The sequence below is a fragment of the Perognathus longimembris genome, chromosome 28 (genome assembly GCF_023159225.1).
Source record: "Perognathus longimembris pacificus isolate PPM17 chromosome 28, ASM2315922v1, whole genome shotgun sequence".
Taxonomy (NCBI): Eukaryota; Metazoa; Chordata; class Mammalia; order Rodentia; family Heteromyidae; genus Perognathus; species Perognathus longimembris.
Window position 1 is genome coordinate 23,740,322 of NC_063188.1, and position 5,632 is coordinate 23,745,953.

Sequence of the window (5,632 nt, forward strand, 5' to 3'; positions counted from 1 at the left end):
GGCAAAATGATAGGCAAGAAAAATAATACTCACTCCAGTACTGGAGCAAGCAAAAGAGAAAAGGAAAGCCTTAACATCTACATAGGCACACAAGTTATCACTTGGCAAAAATAATAATTAAAATGGAAGATCTGAGAACTACACATTAGCAGATGCTAGAGGCCCTCTTTACTTCCTAGCTTGCTCACTGATGCCATGGATAATTAGAGTAAAACCTCTCTGAAAGATCAGAAGACTTTGAATCTTTCTATCACTAAACTTCAAAGCACCCTCCCCTCCCAACACCAGCTAAGCTAGCAACTACCCCCAAAATCAGTGTGGACCCAAGAAACTACCTAGAACTTAGACATAGTTGAGACAAGCTGCAAAGGGACATTGAGAAGACACATCAGTGGAGCTACAGCCCAAACTATGGTAAGAGGAGAAAGACTAGCCAATATGTGGAGATGAACAGGAATTTTAAGGGGAAACAGTGAATCCTGAACACATTGGATCAATCATCTCTGTTCTTTTCCCAGTCATTGCAGAATGCTTTGGTTTGACTGCTTTGTACAGTTCGAAAGGACCAGACAGTTTGACAAGGAGTGCCCTGATTCTTAGGTAGTGCTCAGTCTGCAAACATACCTTTATGGTCTAAATTGTTTATACCTCAAAAAGGAAAACAAAAGTGATCTCTACTTCCTTCACCTCCCCCTAACAATGGAAACAGAAAATAAAAACACAGAAGGGAAAACCCACCTTCTCCTCAATAATAGGGAAATAACAACTGGGGAGTGTGGATTAAATCTTTTTATATTTATCTTCCTTTGTATTGTGTTCTCATAATTGTCATTTCTTATACCCTCATCCCATTACTTGTCCATATTTTCTATCCTAATTCCTATTTCCTTTTTCCTTTCACCATTCATTTCATTTTGTTAATTACCTTCATTTTAATAAGTTTTAAACTCTTACTTTATTCTATTAGCATCCTAATTTCTTTCCTAAAATTGTTAAAGGTATACTTGGTATTTCTATTTGTTTTAAACTATGTTTAAACATCTGGCTTGTTTCTGAAATATTGGTTTTCTTTTCTTATTGTTGCCTGCTTTCTCGGCTCTGAGTGGTAGTAGAAATCATAACCCCAAAAGAAGGTTGTCAACTATAACATCTTCATAATATTTTAAGAACATGGAAGTTATATAATCCTCAAAAAGGTGCAAATTTTAGCAAAAATCATAAGAAATATGAAAAATAAAATTAACATGTCTCCTCCAAAAGCCCTTAATACTTCAATAACCAAATGTAAGGATACTGAAATGGTCCAAATGCAAGACAAAGAATTTGAAAGCCTACTTTTAAAAATTGTCAATACCTCAAAGAGGATTCAAACAGATGAAGTAAGGAAACAAATTTTAAGGACCAGGTGAGAAAGTTAACATGTATGAGGAATTAATTGAGAAAATTGACATTCTGGAAAATAGAGTCAGGCACCAATGGCTTATGCCTCTAATTCTAGCTACTTGGAAGACTGAGATCTGAGGATCATAGTATGAAGTCAGCCCAGGCAGGAAAATCTGTGAGACTCTTATCTCCAATTAGCCATCAAGAAACCTGGAAGTGGGGGGCTGGGAGTATGGCCTAGTGGCAAGAGTGCTTGCCTCGTATACATGAGGCCCTGGGTTCGATTCCCTAGCACCACATATACAGAAAATGGCCAGAAGTGGCGCTGTGGCTCAAGTGGCAGAGTGCTAGCCTTGAGCAAAAAAGAAGCCAGGGACAGTGCTCAGACCCTGAGTTCACGGCCTAGGACTGGCCAAAAAAACAAACAAACAAAAAAAAAAAAAAAAAAAGAAGAAACCTGGAAGTGGATCTGTGGCTCAAGTGATAAAGCCTTGAGCACAAAAGCTCAGGGACAGTGACCAGGCCCAGAGTTCAAGACCCAGGACCAGCTAAAAAAGGAAATATTGGATATAAAAAATTCAATAAATCAAAAATTAAATAATGAACTGGAAAGCATCACTAATAAACTAGATCAATCAGAAGAATGATTATCAGGGACTGAAAACAGTTCAAAGAAATATTACATTCAGGCAGTAATAAAGAAAAAGTCTAATCACAATAGTCAACAAATGATCCAGAGATGGAACGTATGAAATCATAGGGTAGAAAAAGAAAAAAAGATGCAAATTAAAAGCATAGACAACTCCTTCATTGAAATTTTACCACAATGTTTTCCAAATCTAGGAAAAGATATGAACATCCAAATTCAATAAACATTCACACATGACCAGAAAAGAATGTATCTGTGTCATGTTATATTTAAAATACCAAGACCTCAGACAAAAGAAATAATAGCAAAGGCTATAAGAGAAAAATGTGAACTTAACAAAAGTAAACTCATCAGAATTACATCAGAGCACTCAATATACACTCTAAAGTTCAGAAGAGCATAGAATAAAATAACTCAAGAACTGGAGTAAATGGATACTACCAACCAAGATTAGTGTTATTCAGTAAACTTATTCTTCAAAATCAGTGGAGAAATAAAGGCCTTCTAACAAGAAGCACAAACTCAAAAAATTTCATGACAAGTCAGCATTTCAAAAGATAATCAAAGAAATTATACTCAAAGATGAGGAATAAAGGGGTGACATTGATCAAGATATATTGTATTCATGCACTGCTTTATGAAATGGTAACTCCTTTGTATAACTACTTAAAGATTTAAAATGTATATATAAGCTTTACAAATATAAACACAAAAAGAATAAATTCAATGCAAACAGGTAAACAAAGGAGAAGTAGAAGAGAATCAAACAGGTTCAACTCAAACTAACATGAACCTCAAAAAATAAGAAAGAAAAGAATGAACAGTGTTTATAAAATCAATGAGTAAATATTCCAAAAATCATAGAAATCAGAATATCCCTAAATGTAAAAATATCCCTAAATGTGTAAATAACTTAACTCTGATTAAAAGAATTAAACTGCCACTAGGTGCTGATGGCTCGTGCCTGTAATCCTAATTATTCAGGAGACTAAAATCTAAAGAACATAGTTCCAAGCCAGCCTGGACAGGAAAGTCCATGAGATTCTTATCTCTAATTAACTACCTAAAAGCTACTATCCTTGAGCAACAAAGTTCAGGGACAGCACCCATGCCCTGAGTTAAAGCCCTAGGATTGGCACACACCACACACACACACACACACACACACACACACACACACACACACACACACACACACACACCTTAAATAAATACTTTAATGATGCACCACAGGGTATAAGAAAACAGGAACAATTCAAACCTGAAATTGATAGCTCGAAAGAGATAGTAAACCTTAGATATAAAATTAAAAACTTTAAAAAAGAGTACTTTTCAAAGTTTCAAGAATGTTATAGCAATCTTTTCTTCAAATACAGACAATATAGTGTGAGTACAGCATATGCTATAGTACCAGTACTACCACTTCATAGCTGAATAGCCATAGACAAATGGCTTAATATTACCATTTAACTTGAGTAAAATGAAGATGAAATATCCACTTCACAGGATGAGGTAAGATTATTAAGAGTTGAGATAAATGTCTGGCACAAAGCAAGTACTGCATTTATGCCATCATTATGATTCCATCCAAAAGCTACCAAGAATCTACCAAGAAGCTAAAATGTGCATTAAAAAGAAAGAAGTTTCCTTGCTGTATAGATGGAGCTAGCAAAACCACAGCCCACCACACTCCTCACTCACTTCAGGCTCACAGTAAAGCAACTTAAAATTAACTAAATAAATTATTTAGTAACCCCTAATCAAAACAAAAAAATCATCAGATGGGCATGATGGCTCACTGCAGTGATCTAGTTACTTAAGAAATGGAGACCATGTGTTAGCAAGACCCCATTTCAAAGAACAAGTTGGAGTCCTCGCTTCGGCAGCACATATACTAAAATTGGCACAACACAGAGAAAATCAGTATGGCCCCTGTGTAAGGATGACATGCAAATTTGTGAAGTGTTCCATATTTTTAGGTAACAACTTTGATAAGAAATGTACTTACTGCCTTACGTATGAAACTGTAAACCCTCTGCACATCACTTAGATAATAAATAAATATATTAATAAAAATACAAAAAAGAACAAGTTGGATGTGTAGTTGTACACATCTGCAATTCAAGGTACTTGGGAAGTGGAGACAAAGAAGATTGTGGTCTAAGGTTAGCTCAATAAAAACACAAGAAAAACAAATTAGAGCCAAATGGGTTGGGGTGTGGCTTCAGTGTTATTCAGTTATAGATTTATAAGCAAGACACTGAATGTCTCAATGTTATTTAATGTTGTTATTAAGAGTACACATCATGCATGCAAATCAACTGGCACCTTTGCAATATCATTACTGCTGATTTTCTATCCTTTGAATTTGGAGTGTCTATTACTTTCCTCCTAGCCCAGTTAGAAAATTAACATCATTTCCACACCACAGAAGAGGACACAAATAGACTGAGTGAGTGATTTGCCCAGAACTGACAGCAGGTCAATCCAGGGCAGAAATTCAAATGAAAAATGTCCCAGTGTCCAACCTGATCATTTGAAACTTTCAGCAGCCTCTGCCAATTTCTCAAATTGTTCCTCTTCTTAAGTCTGTCTTTATCACCCAAAGAAAAGAGTGAACACTTGTAACCAATATCAGATGAAGATGAGACAGATTTTCCTAGTGACAGGACGATCCTCTCCCATATTCTGGGGGAAATTGGTTCCTGCCAACCAACTGCAGGGGGAAAAAGTAACAGCAAGCCACATAAGTGAAAGTATCAGTGGGTGGAGAAATGTCAGCAACAAAGAAAACTCTTTAAAATATTAAATGCAAACTCATTTACTGGTGGCCACAGATAAAATGGAAGAGCTAACCATGGACAGGAACTATGACAGTGATGAATGAAACCATTCTGGAACTGTGAGGGAAAGTGGCCACTAAGAATGGGACCAAGCATCTGAGGGGAGCAGGAAGATACTGTAGGTGGGGGAACAGGAAGAGAATAAGAACTGGTTATGTGTGGGCTGAGGCATTTTCAGTGGCAGAACAAAAAATATAGAAATAATGTTGTTTCTGGTACTTAAAAAGCTCAAGCAGGCATTGATTCCCACCCACCCTTGTTCCTCCACACTCTAAAATCAAAGAAGCAGTGGCTTCAGAGAAAGAATGAGAGAGAAGGGATAAATGAGTAAGATGAATTTTGACAAATTAAATTAAACAGAGGTCACTTATCAAATTCTAAAGGGGAGAAAAGAATCCCATGAGAGGACCTGTGGAATAGACAGTACAATTGGTGAGTGCATAAAGGACAGTCCCTTGGCACTGAAGAAGGACTATTATAGCAGGCCTAGAGAAGTTTGAAAGTCATTGTTCCAAGTTCTTTTTACTTTCCAGCTAAAAAGACGACACGCTGCCACAAATAAAGAAAGCCTGAGTCATAGTTGGAATTGAAAGAAAGTGTTAAAAATGAAAAGTGAGTTATGAAAATAGGTTTGTTGCACATAAAAGAATTTCGGCTCAGTACAATTCTCTAAAAGCTACTGGGAAGAGAAGTAACACTATACACTTCATTTAAAGTACTTTAGTGAAGATAATCATGAGTTTTAAGTTGCCTTCTT

The 5,632-nt window shown here is 36.3% G+C and overlaps 1 non-coding gene across 1 annotated transcript; it reads left to right on the forward strand.

The window, feature by feature from the left end:
• The first annotated feature begins 3,902 nt into the window (after positions 1-3,902).
• On the forward strand, positions 3,903-4,009 carry LOC125344351. Its single transcript, XR_007209488.1, has one exon. It is a non-coding gene; the product is annotated as a U6 spliceosomal RNA (small nuclear RNA).
• Positions 4,010-5,632: the final 1,623 nt, after the last annotated feature.